We start from the raw sequence: 18,229 nt of genomic DNA, 5'->3' as shown, positions 1-18,229 counted from the left end.
TATTAGTTGATTTTCAGGTGTTAAATGAACAATACATCTCTGGAATAAGTCCCACTTGGTCGCAATGTATAATCCTTTTGATATGTTGCTAGATTCGGTTTGCTCATTTTTTTTTTTGAGGATTTCTGTATGTGTATTTATAAGAGATTTTGGTCTTTAGTTTTTTTCCTTGTGATGTCTTTGTCTGATTTTAGTATCAAGATAATACTGGCCTTTCACAGAATGGACTGGGAAGTGTTCCCTCCTCTTCTGTTTTGATGGGGCAGTTTGTGAAGAATAGATATTAATTCTTCTTTAAGTATTTGGTAGAATTCATCAGTGATGCCATCTGGGCCTGGACTTTTCTCTGTGGAAAGTTTCGAAATTACTAATTCAGTCATTTTACTTGTTACAGGTTTATTCAGTTTGTCAGTTCCTTTTTGAATCAGTTTTTTAAGTTTATTTTTCTAGCAATTTGTCTACCTCATCTAAGTTATCTAGTTCATTGGCAAGTAATTGTTCATGGCATTGCCATTATAATCCTTTTTATTTCTGTAAGGTTGGTAGTAATTTTTTTATTTCATTCCTGATTTTAGCCTTCTCTCTTTTATCTTGGTTAGTCTAACTATAAGTTTCTCAATGTTGGTGATTTAAAATTTTTTTCTGGTTTTATTGATTTTTCTTAATTTCTCTATTCTCTAAAACATTTTAATCAAAGAATTTTCCCCTATTTTTTCACTATCTAATGTTTATACTTAATGTGTGTATTGGATAACTCTATTAAAGTTCATCATCATGAACTTTCATCATGAAATAGCCAGATATATCTTATATATAATTGTACTGCCTACTTTTAGAATTGCTTGTTCTTAAAGGCTTTGACCTCATAAAAGTGTTCACTCTTGGCCAATATTATTTACTGCAGTGTGTTTTCTTCATGAGGAACCATGGAAGAAATCTTTGGTTCAAGACCCATTAAGCTCTTTTTGAGGAGCTAACAAATTAATTTAATTTAACCTTATAGATACTATGAATCTTATAATTGTTTGTTACTGTTTTAACTGCCAGCTTTCATGATAGCATGCATTTTGGGGGATACTAACATTTTTCTTGTCATTTTTTTCACCTTTCTATATTTTACTTTCACAATAATAAGTAAATAAATAGACTTGTTTTAACATAAATCACACTTTATAGTAATAAAGAGCGGGTCTCTGTTGCTCTCTTTTTTTACTTTAAAATTTTTTATATTTAATTATTATGGAGGCATAGGTATACATATTTATGGGGTATATGTGATATTTTGATACAAGCGTATAATGTGTAATGATCAAATCATGGTAGTTGGAGTATCCATCACCTTAAACTTTTATCATTTATTTGTGTTAGGAGCATTCCAATTCTAATCTTTTAGTTATTTTGAAATACACAATAAATTATTGTTAACTATAGTCACTGTATGGTGACTATATAGTGTTTCCATAGAGCCCTACATCTTGTTCCTTCTGTATAACTGTCTTTTTGTACCCATTAACCAACTCCTCTTTTATCTTCCCATCCCCACTACCCTTCACAGCTTCTGGTAATCATCATTCTACTCTGTCTCCACGAGTTCAATTTTTTTTTTAAGCTCTTGCATATAAGTGAGAACATGTGGTATTTGTCCTTCTGTGCCTGGCTTAGTTCACTTAACTTGATGTTCTCTGGTTCCAAATGACAGCATTTCATTCTATTTTATGGCTGAATAACATTCCATTGTTTATATGTACCACATTTTCTTTATCCATGCATCCATTAATGGGCATTCAGGTTAATTCCATGTCTTGGCTGTCGGGAAAAATGCTGCATTCAACATGGGAGTGCAGATATCTCTTTGATATGCTGATTTTATTTCTGTTGGATATATACCCAGTGGTGGATTGCTGTATCATATGGTAGTTTTATTCTTATTTTTTTGATGAACCTCCATACTATTCTTCTATAGTGACTCTACTAATTTGCATTGTCACAAGAGGTTGAACTTTCTTTTTTTTTTTTTACTGTTTTAACATAATTATTTGGAACTTCATTCATGTTGGCATATGCATCAACAATTTATTTATTCTCATTACTGAGTAGTATCTCATTGCATGGGATTTTTTTTTTTAACTTTTAAGTTCAGGGGTACATGTGCAGTTTTGTTACATAGGTAAACTTATGTCATGGGGGTTTGTTGCACAGAATTGCCCAGGAATGAAGTCTAATACCTACTAGTTGTTTGTCCTAATCTGCATCCTCTCCCACCCTCCCCCCTCTGATAGGTCCCAGTGTGTTGTTCCCCTTTGTGTGTCCATGTGTTCTCATTATCTAGCTCCTACTTATAAGTGAGAACATGCAGCATTTGGTTTTCTGTTCCTGCGTTAGTTTGCTAAGGATAATGGCCTCCAGCTCCATCTATGTCCCTGAGAAACATTTCTCTCTTTCTATTCCTAGTTATAGCCATAGAAATGACCACTGATAGTTTTTGCTTACTTTGTCCCTCCAGTTTTTCCTTCCTCTAGCATATACACAAGGATTTTAATTTTACCCAATTGACGTCTTACTTATCTACACCTTTTAACAAGTCATTATCAGTAATTTTGGAATAGGCATTAGATTCACATGGTTCAAGATTCAAAAGAAAGAAAAGTATAAACAGTAAAAAGTCTCTTATTCCTATCCCTAAGCCACCCACTTCTCTTCAGAGGCAACTAGTAAAAGTTTCTAGTTTTGCATTATTCTATACCTTGCTTTTTTCATTTAGCAATATATCTTGAAGAGCACATCTCCCTCTGTATTTAGCTTAATCCTTTTAGTGGATATATTTTTTATTTTTGGGTATATCATACTTTATTTATGAATTTCATTGTTGAGAGACATTTAGTTTGTTTTTCAATGTGTGATACTACAAACCGTTGTGGTGAATTATCCTTATATATGCATTTTCATGCACAAGTGAGAGTACTTTTATAGTGTAGATTCCTAGAAGTAGAACTGCTAGGTCAGAAGGTATTCACATTTAAAAATTTTAAATTTGCTCGTAGAATGAAGTCTTTGCTCATAGAATAGTCTCTGCTCAAATCTCACCTTCCCAAAGAGGCCTATGGTGACCACTCTGCTTAATAATGTAACCTGCTCCTACTTCTCCCTGAACTTCTCTATCCATTGCACTCTATTCTTTTTCTGGCATAGTATATGGTTTACCTATTTATACTGCTTTCTGGTTACTATCTTTTTCCCTGTGCTCCAGGAAACAGGAATGTTTGTTTTGTTCACTGATATGTATTTCTAGTAGTTAGAATAGTGTTTGGTGCTTAGTAGGCATTTAGTAAATATGTATTGAATAAATCGAATACAAAAGCAAACAGTATCCAAAACTGTCCTCCATAAAAATGCCCAATTTCTTTTTTTTTCCTCCGTATCTCAATGGATTAAAAAAAAAAAATGCTGACTTTCTTTACCCACTTATTTTGGATTTTTTTGGTTTTTTTGTTTGTTTGTTTGTTTTTGAGTTTGACAAATTTATTGGTATTTTAGTAAAGACATTCATCTCAGTCATTTCTCTCTCCTAGCTTGACCTTAGGTTGATATTTCATTTGGGTCAAGAAAAGAATATGAGAAGAGATATGTTATTTATTTATTTATTTATTTATTTTTTGAGACGGAGTCTCGCTCTGTCGCCCAGGCTGGAGTGCAGTGGCCAGATCTCAGCTCACTGCAAGCTCTGCCTCCCGGGTTTACGCCATTCTCCTGCCTCAGCCTCCCGAGTAGCTGGGACTACAGGCGCCCGCCACCTCGCCCGGCTAATTTTTTTTTTTATTTTTTAGTAGAGACGGGGTTTCACCGGGTTAGCCAGGATGGTCTCGATCTCCTGACCTCGTGATCCGCCCGTCTCGGCCTCCCAAAGTGCTGGGATTACAGGCTTGAGCCACCGCGCCCGGCCTGACGTATGTTATTTTAACAAACAGGAAAATGGACAAAAATGGATAGTTTTCCTACATTAAAGTGAGTTAAATTCATGTATCTTGATATAATTAAATAATGTAAGAACTAAGAGTTCTATATACATTTCCGTCGTTTTACCTGGGGCTTATTCTAAACTTAAATACTAGTGAACAAAGTGTTAGGAATATACACAGGCTGCTTCTCTGAGTTATTACCGACTAAAAGAGCTCAGCGAGCAGTTACCACCAATAAAACAGTCTGAAGCTGCCTTCAAATACAATATTGTAGTAGGAGTTTTCAAGGAAATTTTTATACTGTATGCTTTTTTTTGTCTGTGACTGTGCTTTTAAAGATGTGTTTAACTGCCACATTAGAAAAAAAAGTTCATATACAATACAAAAATATGAAAAAAAAATACACAAATGAACAAAGTATATGTGGTGAGATTCCAAAAAATGTTGGAAGATGCATTTTCTTTCCTTCTATTTCAGTATCTAACTGTGCTTTTTGAGAGGTCAGTATGTATACATTTAAAATAAACCATATAATTTTACTAGTAAGAAAGCCAGTAGTTAAGTTCAATTCAAATTGCATTTCACAAGTTAGTAATTTAAATCCTTAGACAAAGTTACAGAAAGTGCATCTTCTTGTTTTCCATCTTCATACGATGTTAATTTTTTTTTTTTTTTTTTTTTGGTGTTTATACCTTTTAAAAAATAAAAGCAACGAAATACTTAAGCAATGTGTACATTTAAAGTTTTGGTGGTGGTTTGTATTTTAAAAGAAACAGCTTTCTTATGATTCGCCTCAAGTTCTGGTGGAAATGCTTACAGGACCTAGTTAATAAACAAAAAACAAGAGAAGCACATTCAAAATACTGATTTACTTTGGTAGCAAATGGTTTTTCTTTGAAGACTAATGAAGATACACAAGACCCATTAAGGTGAAGTGGGCTATTTCAAATATTCAACAGTTTACATATAAAAAATTATTTTAAGAGCTAAGCATCTGTATCCACTGATAGCAATGCAATACCTAGTTTATGATGACTTGAAAGAAAACAAATGCCCATAAAGAAAAAAAGCTGTATTTTAATTTTATCTAAATTTACTTTCAGTCAATAGTTCAGTAACATTTTCCTCTCAATACAGTACTCCTTCTCTCTGTAAGGCTGTTCCTGGGAGCCAGACAAGTTTAGGTAATAAGGGAGTTAAGAGAGTAACTGCTTGCAGTTTTAAATAGACAATAACTTTTTGCTTCCCTCTTAATATGCTAATAGTTGTGTCTAAAAAAATAGGCAATTCTTAAAAAGGTACCGTTTCTGATTTCTTTATTATCTGTAAACTTGGGAAACTAATTACACAAAACTACCAAATAAGCAAATGTCTTGAAATCTGTATATAAAACATAAATTACCTCTAATTTCAAACTCTCATTTATTAGTGTACCACTCAATCTTTTAAAAGATGAAAAAGAAAAAAAAAAAAAAAAGCGGCTCCAAAGTTAGTCTTACACCATTCTTTAAAAAAGGAAACTGTTCCTTTTAACTTTATACCCACCCCACATCCCAATTCAAAACATCATTTAATTGTCTTGGTCATGGACATTTCCAAGATGAGATTTTATATTTTGCTCCCATAGCTTCTGGTTATCAGAAAACCCATGCTTTCCTTTATTGAAGGAGTTTAGTCCAGCTGATGTTGATGTATCCCTTCCAATATTCTTCATCCTCATCTTGGCTTCTGGAGGCCTTTCCTCTGGTTCACTATCTTTATCTTCATTAAAAGCTGCTGCTACTGAAAGTTTTTGGAGCCAGAGTTGGAACAGTTTCTTTAGGGTTACTTGATCCAAGTTTGATGGATATGGGTGATGTTTTCTTTGTTGTCTGACTACCTATGGCAAATCCAAAGTTGGAGATCTTTGCAGGCTTTGTTGGAGGTCTGCAGCTTCTTCTTCAGCTGATCGCTTCTCAGCGCTGCGACCTGAACTTTCCTCTCCACTACTCAGGCAGCTCCAGCTCATTGCGACTTTTCGGGCTTCTCCTCTCCCGCCTTCTAGTCAGCCATTTTCCCCACCGCCTTGTTTTTTTAAGATTTTAGAAATCTTTCTAATACAAGTTGAGATATAAATAATTAGATATAGAAAATAGCTACAAGGTATTTCTTTTAACTTTCCCTAACCCCAGCTCCCAACAGTTAAGAGTCAAGCCCTAACTCTTGTCCTTTCTGTCAGAAGTAGATACAAGAAGGATACATCAAACACTGCTGTAACACCTCTCTCATAGGATTCAAATCGTTATGGAGATTATTATAGGCTCCAGGTGAGTTTTCCTGTGCTTTAAATATCTCTACATTCTGTACAAATGTAATATAGATCTAACAGATGTAGTCTTGAAATAGATGGCTATAATGTCAGTGAAGTATTTTTTCCTTATTTATATACATTATAATTTTCCTTATTTATGTACATTATAATTTTAAAGGCCTGATAGTCATAATTATTGATGTTCAGATTGGTAGTTATTTCTGCCTCTTATGTGTTCAACTATAAACATTTAATCGACTTTATGAGACCTAGATATTTAGCAGAGTTTTGGAGTAAATTATTTTATCAAACAAAGAATATAAAATAAACTTTTCTATTTATGTTCCTTTTTAAATTTACCTCATTTATATGCATCTTGATATTGCATTCTCATATTCTAAAAACTATTTTTAAAGACAGATTGATTCAGAATTACAGTGTACTTGAAAATCATCAGGTACCCATTATTAGTTTTTGCCCACATTGAATCTGTGTTTTGGAAACTGTCTACCAAACTTTGTTTATTAAGTAATTATTTTCCCTAGTTTTATTCAAGATATACAAAGCTGCCAACTAGTGCTTTTTATCACCATCATGTAAATTGTGTTACTATACTGTGCTGAATTTTAGCAAAGGTAAAGTATTTGCTATTTTAGTTATTGTAGCTTTATTGAAAGTAAACATATAGGTTTTTTAAAGTATTGGAAAACTTGCCAGATTATCATTATATGACTTGGAACCCTAGAAACTCCCAGACCACGAGACTTAATGGTTAATGATCTCTTTCAGTTCTCTTTCAACTTGGAATTTTCTTATTCCAATGCCAACCTATTGCTCTTTTGGAAAGACCCATTCTTTCCTCTATTGTCTTGGTACCTCCTCAGGACATATTCCCCAAAATGGAAATTTCAGTTTAAGAGAATTTTTAGCATTGTGTAGAATAAGAATGATTAGATAGCTGAGGTCAGCAAGATGGTGGAATAGTAGGACTGTCCTTCAGAAACACCAATTTTGACAACTATCATGGAAAGAATGCCTTTATACTTGAGCATACATGGAACATTCTCCAGAATCAATCATATGTTAGGCCATAAAACAAGTATTAATATATTTAAGAAGATTGAAGTAATATCGAACATCTTTCCTGACCACAATGGTGTAAAACTAGAAAGCAAAAATAACAGGAAAACTGGGAAATACACAAATATGTGAAAATTAAACATGTTCCTGAACAACCAGTGGTCAAATAAGAAATCAAAATGGAAATTAAAAAAATATATATATGATATAAATGAAAATGAAAATAGCACATCAAGATTTGTGGAATGCAGCAAAACAGTTCTAACAGGAGATTTTGTAGTGATAAACACCAACATGAAGGAAACAGTAGGACTTCAGATAAGTAACCTAACTTTACATCTCTAGGAACTAGCTAGAAAAAGAATAAAGAAGCCCAAAATTAATAGAAGGAAAGGGATAAGAAAGATCACAGCAGAAATAAATGAAAGACTCGAAAAACATAGAAAAGAGCAAGAAAATGAAGAGTTGTTTTTTTGAAAAGATAAACAAAATTGATAAACTTTTAGCCAGAATAAGAAAAAAAGAAGATTCAAATAAATAAAATCAGGAATGAAAGAGGAGACATTATGATACCACATTTCTGATACCACAGAAATACAAAGAATCTTGAGACTACTGTGAACAAATTATATACTAACAAATTGGATGGCCTAAAGGAGACATACTTTTTGCCACATACTACCAGCTAATACTGAATTATGAAGAAATATAAAATCTGAATGACCAGTAACAAATAAGGAGACTGAATCAGTAATCAAAAATCTACCAATAGAGAAAAGCCTCAGGACCTGATGGCTTCACTAGTGAATTCTACCAGACATTTGAAGAAGAATACCAATCCTCAAACTTTTTCAAAAATTTGAATAGGAGGAAACACTTCCAAACTCATTTAACAAGGCTAGCATTGCCTTGATACCAAAGTCAGGCAAGGATATCACAAGAGAAGAAAATTATAGGTCAATATCCCTGATGAACATATGTGCAAAAATCATCAATAAAATATTAGCAACAGCACATTAAAGGGATCATACATCATGATGAAATGGGATTTATCTCTGGGATGCAAGGATGATTCAACATATGCAAATCTATAAATATAATATACCACTTCAGAATGAAGGACAAATTATTGATTATCTTAATAGATTCAGAAAAAGAATTTGACAAAATTTAACATTCTTTCATGATGAAAACTCTCAACAAGTTACGTATAAAAGGAATGTACCTCAGCACAATAAAGGTTATATGTGATAAGCCCACAGCTAACATTATACTCAATGGGGAAAACCTAAAATCTTTTCCTCTAAGATCAGGATTAAGACAAGGATACTCACTTTGCCACTTGCATTCAACATAGTACTGGAAATCTAGCCAGAAATATTAGGCAAGAAAAAGAAATAAAAGACATCTGCTACAGTTTGAATGTTTTTCCCCTCTAAAACTCATGTTGAAACTTAATTCCCAATATGGTTGTATTAAAGATGGGGCCTTTAAGAGGTGATTGAGTCCTGAGGTCTCTGCCTTTATAAATGGATTAATCTATTCATGGATTCATTGGTTTTCATGAGAGTGGCATCAGTCGCTTTATCCCAAGCTAACATCTTAGGATGCTCAGTTCTCTCACCATGTGATACCCTGCACCACCTCAGGACTCTGAGGACCCATAGCTATTATTCAAAAAGTCGGAAGATAACAGATATTAGAGAGGATGTGAAGAAAAGGGAACTATTGTTCAGTGTTAGTGGTAATGTAAATTGGTACATCTTTTTTTTTTTTTGAGACGGAGTCTCGCTCTGTCGCCCAGGCTGGAGTGCGGTGGCCGGATCTCAGCTCACTGCAAGCTCCGCCTCCCGGGTTTACGCCATTCTCCTGCCTCAGCCTCCCGAGTAGCTGGGACTACAGGCGCCCACCACCTCGCCCGGCTAGTTTTTTGTATTTTTTTAGTAGAGACGGGATTTCACCGTGTTAGCCAGGATGGTCTCGATCTCCTGACCTCGTGATCCGCCCGTCTCGGCCTCCCAAAGTGCTGGGATTACAGGCTTGAGCCACCGCGCCCGGCAATTGGTACATCTTTTATGGAAAACAGTATGGAAGCTCCTCAAAAAATTAAAACTCAAACTGCCACATGATTCAGCAATCCTACCTTTTGGTATATATCCACAGGAAATGAAGTCAGTATGTTGACGAGATACCTACACTCCCATGTTCATTGCAGCATTATTCACAGTTGCAAAGATATGGAAAGAACCTAAGTGTCTGTCATTTGATGAATAGATAAACTAATGATTGGGTTATATACTGATAAACCCATTGTAGGTCAAAAAATCTTGTTAAACTTGCATTAAGATCATGACAAACCCATTGTAAAGTTGAAAAATCGCAAATTGAACCTTTGTAAGTCAAGGACTCTCTGTTATAGATCATGGAATTTTATTCAGCCTTAAAAAAGGTAGGAAATCCTGCCATTTGCAACATGGATGAACCCAAAGGACATTATGTTGTATTAGTCATACACAGAAAGACAAATACTGCATGATCTCATTTACATGTAGAATCTTTAAAAAGTCAAATACAAACAGTAAAAAGTTGGTTAGCAGGGGTGGGGGACCTGGGGAGAATGTGGAGATGTTTGTCAAAGGGTACAAACTTTCAGTTATAAAATGAATAAGGGTTAGATGTGGCAGCTCACACCTATAATCCCAGCATGTTTGGAGACCAAGGTAGGAGGATTGCTTGAGGCCAGAGTTAGAGACCAACTTGGGCAACATGGGGAGATCCCCATCTCTACCAAAAATTAAAAAAAAAAATTGCAGGTGGTGACATGTACTTGTAGTCCCAGCTATTTGGGACTCTGAGGTAGGAGGAGTGCTTGAGCACCCAGGAGGTTGAGGCTGCAGTGACTATTATTGTGCCACAGCAATCCAGTCTGGGTGACAGAGTGAGACCCTGTCATGAGACCCTGTCTCAAAAACAAAAACAAAAAAAGTAGTAGTTCTGGACACTTAATTTACAGCATGGTTGATTATAGTTAATAATAATGTTTTGTATTCTTGAAATTCACTAAGAGAAATCTTAAGTATCCTTACCACATACACACAGACAAAATGGTGACTATGCAAAGTGATAGATATGTTAATTAGCTTAACTGTAGTACAGTAGTCCGCCCTTATCCTCAGAGGATGTTCCAAGACCCTCAGTAGATGCTTGAATCCACAGATAGTACTGAACCCTATGTATACTATGTTTTTTCCTATCCTGAACATACATACCTGTATTAAAGTTTAATTTGTAAATTAGCCACAGTAAGAGATTAGTAACAATGACTAAGAAAATAGAACAATTATGACAAGATACTATAATAAAATTATGTGAATGTAGTCTGTTTCTCTCAAAATAGGTACTCTGCTCATCTATTTTCAAACCATGGTTGACCATGGGAAACTGAAACTGGAAAGTGAAACTATGGATATGGAATCACTTCTTATTGTATAGATATATCAAAATATCACATTGAACATCTTAAATATAAACTTTTTCATTTGTCAATTGTACCTCCATAAAGCTGGAAAAAAATGTCACCTCATTTGTTTGTTGGTGATTTCCTTTTTTGAAACAGCACATGTGATATTTGGTAAAAGGAGTTGATATTGTTGATCCATATAATTGGATCTGAGTTGTAGGAATTAATCTCCTTACTCAATGGTTTTCAACCTTGTTTCCAAGAGTAGTAGACATCAGTGTTGTAGCTATTTTGCAGAAAAGTCAATTAGTAGCCCTTTGAGTATGGTGGCAGTTTTCTTTCCTATATGGTTATACCTTCTTGGATGGATAATTTTTGGGCTTTGAGCTCAATAATCTAAGCAGAGAGCTTGACCAGAAACTTAGTTGTAGGTAGGTTATGTATCATCTGTTCAGAAAATGAGGTCTGTAATGTCATTCTTTGTGTGTGTGTGTGTGTGTGTGTTAACCTTATTGATACTTACCAGTTTGCTATCAATGTGTGAATGGGAGCTGAAGAAATTATAGTGGAACTAACAGTCTTAACTTACACTTTGGTGGTTCAGTTGCTGCTTGTTTCTCTGAGCATATTGGAGAAAAAAAGAAAAAAAAAAAACAGAGAAAAAGTCACTCTGTAGCTACTGCCACAGCTTTTTTAAAAAAAAATTATTTTTATTTTTTCCTTTTTAGAACTATGTTAGTGTTAGTGCTGGACACTACAAGGCTCTTGGGGTACAGTAGTGAATTAGATACAATTTTTCTGCCTTCAGGATGCTTACATATTAGTAGTTGAGATAGGGACAAATGAGCAAGCAAGCAAGTAAGTCACAGTTCAGTTAAGAGCTTACATAGGTTTGTGAACTGAGTTCCATAGGAGTTTTTCAAATTTATTTTTATTTTTCTGACCATATACTGCATGATCTGTAAGAGTTCTTAAGGGAGGAAGTCCCAGGTGCTCAACTTTTGGGCAAATGGCCAGGTAAATCTGAATTTGCCAGGTACATATTTTTCTGGGAATAGAATCAACTTTCTTACCCACAAAGGCATTGTGTAACTGGGTGACTGATTCACATGGTGTTCACTCCTACATGTTGTTTCAAAAATGTGATTGAGTACAAGTAAGGTCAGTTTTTACATTCCTCTTCTTGGCTTTGCCACTCTTGCCTTTTACTTCTGTGCACGTCCAAGAATGTCCTTAACACTAGACTACTGTAAGCTCATATTATACAGGTGAAATTTTCTGGCATCTTAGCATATTATTCCTTTTGTTCCTATGTATCACCTAGGTAAGTAGGAAATCTAGGAGTAAAAGATAAAGGCAGCTTTTCCCCCTAGTTCTCCGTAATACCTTCATATTTCATTTAATGTAACCCTACTGCTACTGACTTATTATAGTCTCATGAACTATGTGTAAGGATGTATCTTTTGACCCTGAGATAGAGCACAAAAGCACATGTTTCTTATGACTTATTTTCATCTTTCATATTTCACAAAGTGCAAGCTAGATAGAACATTATTTTTAACTTGTGAAACTGCAACTTAAATTTATGTTAGTTATGATAGCATGCATAGTAGTAATTTTCTGATAGTTCCAAGATGATTTATGTCACCACTTGGTGGAGCTCTTTTATAAGTACGTGCGTTGTTAAAAAAAAAAGCAGGTATAAGTTGTCACTAATTAGGGGTTATCATTAGATTGGTTCAAATGAACTCAACTAAATGATGGTATAATAGGTACTCTCTTCAAGTACTCAGTGTAGATTTTGATTTAAACTGTAATATATGTGATTAAAATTTTGATAATTTAAAGATTTTTTTGAGTATTTCTAACTTTTTTCTCTCCTGCTTTATGTAATGTAGCACTTTTATTGACTTTTCTCCTATTTTACAATTGTAGATAATTTAGAAAATGTATGTAGGATTAATAAGGAATCCTACCATATAGAAGATAATCATGAACATTTTAATATATATTTTCATTTTCTCTTCTTTTTATTTGTTTTTTCACAAAATTGGAATCAAAATATGTGCAGAACTTTTTATTCTGCTATTTTTTTCTTAACATTCTATGTTGGATATTTTTACATATCCTCTTAATATTCCTTGAAACTGTTTTGGGGTTTTATATTATTCTATGATATAGCTCTATCACAATATGTTTAACCATTCTGTATTAAGATTTTTAGGTTCTTCTTACTATTTTTGCTATTATAAATAACTTTTCAAACATCTATTACACTAAATCTTTTTTTAATTTTTAATTTTTGTGGGTACATATCAAGTGTACACATTTATGGGGCACATGGAATGCCCCAATGCAGGCATGTAATTCTGTTACTCTAAATCTTGATTTAACTCTAGTTTTACTTGTTAAATTCTTAGCTATAAAACAGCTATTTTAAGGATTTTTATGTACCTTAACAAAATGTCCTTCAATTGACATTATTCTGAGGTTTACCATTTTCAAAATATGTTTGTCAAAAGTACGTTTTTTTCTTGGCAAAGTGCTTATTCTTTGCCCATTTTTTGCCCTCCAGTTTTTGTTCTTTTTTTGGTGGGGGGGAATTGTTTTGGCTAGGTAAGAATTACTTTTCTTCTGTTTCAACAATTTGTAAAGTGCTATCCTGAGTCCTTTTCATAATTTTCATCGGAATTTTCAAGAAAACACATCAGTTACAGATTTTAGGTTGCAAATTGTTGTTGGAAAAGGAGGCCTGGAGCTTAAAAGAGGAATCAGGCTGGAAAGCAGAATGAGATATGAGAACCATCTGTATATGGAGATGATGAGGACTATAGGAGTGGATGAGAGTGCTGAGGAAAAAAGAGAATGGTGGGAAAAAAGCACATGGGGTTGAGAAACCCCATGAAAAAGTTGTGAGAGGAAAAGAGAAGAGAATGAGGATGTGAGGGCATTTAAAAAAGCTAATGAAAAAAGTTGTGTGGAGGTATATTGAAGGAGAAAAATGGCAGCAGTGTCAGATGCTGCTTAGAGGTCTTTCTGGATGAACCCAAAAAGGCCATTTGTTTTAGAAAGCCAAGATTTTTGAGGACTTAGAGAATAGCCTCAGTAAAATAGTATTTGTGTAGTAAGAGGGGTGTATGTTCAGTGTGTGCAGTGTGTGTGCACTCTGATAGTGTGTATGGTGAGTGTGTGGGAATACTGAGAACAATGAGAGGTGTGTGTATACAGTGAGAGGGAGTATATGTGTAGTGAAGTCAGTAGCTTGATAAGGTCCAGGGATGGAGGGACAGGTATTGCAAGCTTCCCTGTACCCGAAGGGAAACTTTGAGAGAGAGAACTGTTAGAGAAGTTATAAAAGACAGAGAAAGGAATTAATACACTAGGTCTTGAAGGATATGAGAGGCAGTGTGATCTAAAATGGGAGGGAATAGGGGTGGTATTAGAGTTGTAATTTGAGAATGGAGGAGAATATCCATTTGTCTAGGTCAGAAGAGAAGAGGAATTTATAGATGAAGATGCAGAAATATTTTGAGAAAGACCAGAATATATGATGATTAAAATGATTTGATGTGGGGCCAGGTGTGGTGGCTAATGCCTGTAATCCCAGCACTTTGGGAGGCTGAGGCAGGTGGATCACCTGCGGTCAGGAGTGTGAGACCAGCCTGGCCAACATGGTGAAACCCCATCTCTATTAAAAATGCATAATTAGCTGGGCATGGTGGGGCATGCCTGTAATCCCAGCTACTGAGGAGGCTGAGGCAGGAGAATCACTTGAACCTGGGAAGCAGAGGTTGCAGTGAGCCGAGATCGTGCCACTGCACTGTAGCCTGAGCAACAAGAGTGAAACTCCATCTCCAAAAAAAAAAAAAAAAAAAGAGGATTTGATGTGAAGAAGAATATGAGGTTTTTTAGATAATGTGCATCTTCAGCCTTCCCAACAAAATGGAAATTAAGACCCCTAGTTAAGAGGACAGAACTCTTGATGGGGGCAATGCGATTCAGGATTTTGATAGCAAAAATGTTAAGGATATCAATATAGAAATGTAATAAGAAAATACCTTTAAATGGAAGATTACTAAATTAAGTGGTAGGAAACGTGGGTTTTGGGTCTGTGACAATTAACTGGTTGTGTTGAGTAAGTCTTAACTCTCTAGTCTTTTATTTTTATTTTTTTTTATTATACTTTGAGTTCTAGGGTACATTGTGTATAACATGCAGGTTTGTTACATATGTATATATGTGCCATGTTGGTGTGCTGCACTCATTAACTCGTCATTTACATTAGGTATATCTCCTAATGCTATCCCTCCCTCCTCCTCCCTTCCCCCACCCCACGACAGGCCCTGGTATGTGATGTTCCCCTTCCTGTGTCCAAGTGTTCTCATTGTTCAATTCCCACTTATGAGTGAGAACATGCAGTGTTTGGTTTTTTGTCCTTGCGATAGTTTGCTGAGAATGATGGTTTCCAGCTTCATCCATGTCCCTGCAAAGGACATGAACTCATCCTTTTTTATGGCTGCATAGTATTCCGTGGTGTGTGTGTGCCACATTTTCTTAATCCAGTCTATCATTGATGGACATTTGGGTCGGTTCCAAGTCTTTGCTATTGGGAATAATGCTGCAATAAACATACGTGGGCATGTCTTTATAGCAGCATGATTTATAATCCTTTGGGTATATACCCAGTAATGAGATGGCTGGGTCAAATGGTATTTCTAGTTCTAGATCCTTGAGGAATCACCACACTGTCTTCCACAATGGTTGAACTAGTTTACATTCCCACCACCCGTGTAAAAGTGTTCCTATTTCTCCACATCCTTTCCAGCATCTGTTGTTTCTGTACTTTTTAATGATTGCCATTCTAACTAGTGTGAGATGGTATCTCACTGTGGTTTTCATTTGCATTTCTCTGATGGCCAGTGATGATGAGCATTTTTTCATGTGTCTATTGGCTGCATTAATGTCTTCTTTTGAAAAGTGTCTGTTCATATCCTTTGCCCACTTTTTGATGGGATTGTTTGTTTTTTTCTTGTAAATTTGTTTGAGTTCTTTGTAGATTCTGGATATTAGCCCTTTGTCAGATGAGTAGATTGCAAAATTTTTCTCCCATTCTGTAGGTTGCCTGTTCACTCTGATGGTAGTTTCTTTTGCTGTGCAGAAGCTCTTTAGTTTAATTAGATCCCATTTGTCAATTTTGGCTTTTGTTGCCATTGCTTTTGGTGTTTTAGACATGAAGTCCTTGCCCATGCCTATGTCTTGAATGATATTGCCTAGGTTTTGTTCTAGAGTTTTTATGGTTTTAGGTCTAACATTTAAGTCTTTAATTCATCTTGAATTAATTTTTGTATAAGGTTTAAGGAAGGGATCCAGTTTCAGCTTTCTACATATGACTAGCTGGTTTTCCCAGCACCATTTATTAAATAGGGAATCCTTTCCCCATTTCTTGTTTCTCTCAGGTTTGTCAAAGATCAGATGGTTGTAGATGTGTGGTATTATTTCTGAGGGCTGTGTTCTGTTCCATTGGTCTATATCTCTGTTTTGGTACCAGTACCATGCTGTTTTGGTTACTGTAGCCTTGCAGTATAGTTTGAAATCAGGTATCGTGATGCCTCCAGCTTTGTTCTTTTGGCTTAGGATTGTCTTGGCAATGCGGGCTCTTTTTTGGTTCCATGTGAACTTTAAAGCAGTTTTTTCCAATTCTGTGAAGAAAGTGATTGGTAGCTTGATGGGGATGGCATTGAATCTATAAATTACCTTGGTCAGTATGGCCATTTTCATGATATTGATTCTTTCCATCCATGAGCATGGAATGTTCTTCCATTTGTTTGTGTCCTCTTTTATTCCATTGAGTTTATAGTTCTCCTTGAAGAGGTCCTTCACATCCCTTGTAAAATGGATTCCTAGGTATTTTATCCTCTTTGAAGCAATTGTGAATGGGAGTTCACTCTTGATTTGGTTCTCTGTTTGTCTGTTATTGGTGTATAAGAATGCTTGTGATTTTTGCACATTAATTTTGTATCCTGAGACTTTGCTGAAGTTGCTTATCAGCTTAAGGAGATTTTGGGCTGAGACAATGGGATTTTCTAAATATACAATCATGTCATCTGCAAACAAGGACAATTTGACTTCCTCTTTTTCTGATTGAATACCCTTTATTTCTTTCTCCTGCCTGATTGCCCTGGCCAGAAGTTCCAATACTATGTTGAATGGAAGTGGTGAGAGAGGGCATCCCTGTCTTGTGCCAGTTTTCAAAGGGAATTTTTCCAGTTTTTGCCCATTCAGTATGATATTGCTGTGAGTTTCTCATAAATAGCTCTTATTATTTTGAGATATGTAAAATCAAGACCGAATTTATTGAGAGTTTTTAGCATGAAGGGCTGTTGAATTTTGTCAAAGGCCTTTTCTGCATCTGTTGAGATAATCATGTGGTTTTTGTCTTTGGTTCTGTTTATATGCTGGATTACGTTCATTGATTTGCATATGTTGAACCAGCCTTGCATCCCAAGGATGAAGGCCACTTGGTCATGGTGGATAAGCTTTTTAATGTGCTGCTGGATTCAGTTTGCCAGTGTTTTACTGAGGATTTTTACATCGATGTTCATCAGGGATATTGGTCTAAAATTCTCTTTTTTTGTTGTGTCTCTGCCAGGCTTTGTTATCAGGATGATGCTGGCCTCATAAAATGAGTTAGGGAGGATTCTCTCTTTTTCTATTGATTGGAATAGTTTCAGAAGGAATGGTACCAGCTCCTCCTTTTACCTCTGGTAGAATTCAGCTGTGAATCCATCTGGTCCTGGACTTTTTTTGGTTGGTAGGCTATTAATTATTGCCTCAATTTCAGAGCCTGTTATTGGTCTATTCAGGGATTCAACTTCTTCCTGGTTTAGTCTTAGGAGGGTGTATGTGTCCAGGAATTTATCCATTTCTTCTAGATTTTCTAGTTTATTTGCATAGGGGTGCTTATAGTATTCTCTGATGGTAGTTTGTATTTCTGTGGGATTGGTTGTGATATCCCCTTTATCATTTTTTATTGTATCTATTTGATTCTTCTTTCTTTTCTTCTTTATTAGTCTTGCTAGCGGTCTATCAATATTGTTGATCTTTTCAAAAAACCAGCTCCTGGATTCATTTATTTTTTTTGAAGGGGTTTTTTTGTGTCTCTATCTCCTTCATTTCTGCTCTGATCTTAGTTATTTCTTGCCTTCTGCTAGCTTTTGAATGTGTTTGCTCTTGCTTCTCTAGTTCTTTTAATTGTGATGTTAGGGTGTCAATTTTAGATCTTTCCTGCTTTCTCTTGTGGGCATTTGGTACTATAAATTTCCCTGTACACACTGCTTTAAATGTGTCCCAGAGATTCTGGTATGTTGTGTCTTTGTTCTCATTGGTTTCAAAGAACATCTTTATTTCTCCCTTCATTTCGTTATGTACCCAGTAGTCATTCAG

At 35.3% G+C, this 18,229-nt stretch overlaps 1 protein-coding gene and 1 pseudogene across 1 annotated transcript in view; one reads left to right on the top strand and one right to left on the bottom strand.

Moving 5' to 3' along the window:
* The window catches only part of RB1 (RB transcriptional corepressor 1), a 181,798-nt gene that overhangs the window by 19,056 nt on the left and 144,513 nt on the right, over nt 1-18,229 (top strand). The gene's annotated exons all lie outside the window — the stretch shown is intronic.
* LOC117063261 lies at nt 4,115-6,014 on the bottom strand (annotated as a pseudogene).

This window comes from Trachypithecus francoisi, unplaced genomic scaffold (genome assembly GCF_009764315.1).
Source record: "Trachypithecus francoisi isolate TF-2019V2 unplaced genomic scaffold, Tfra_2.0 Lachesis_group18, whole genome shotgun sequence".
NCBI classification, from domain to species: Eukaryota; Metazoa; Chordata; class Mammalia; order Primates; family Cercopithecidae; genus Trachypithecus; species Trachypithecus francoisi.
Note: the sequence above shows the minus strand (reverse complement) of the source record. Positions and strands in the feature narration are given on the sequence as shown.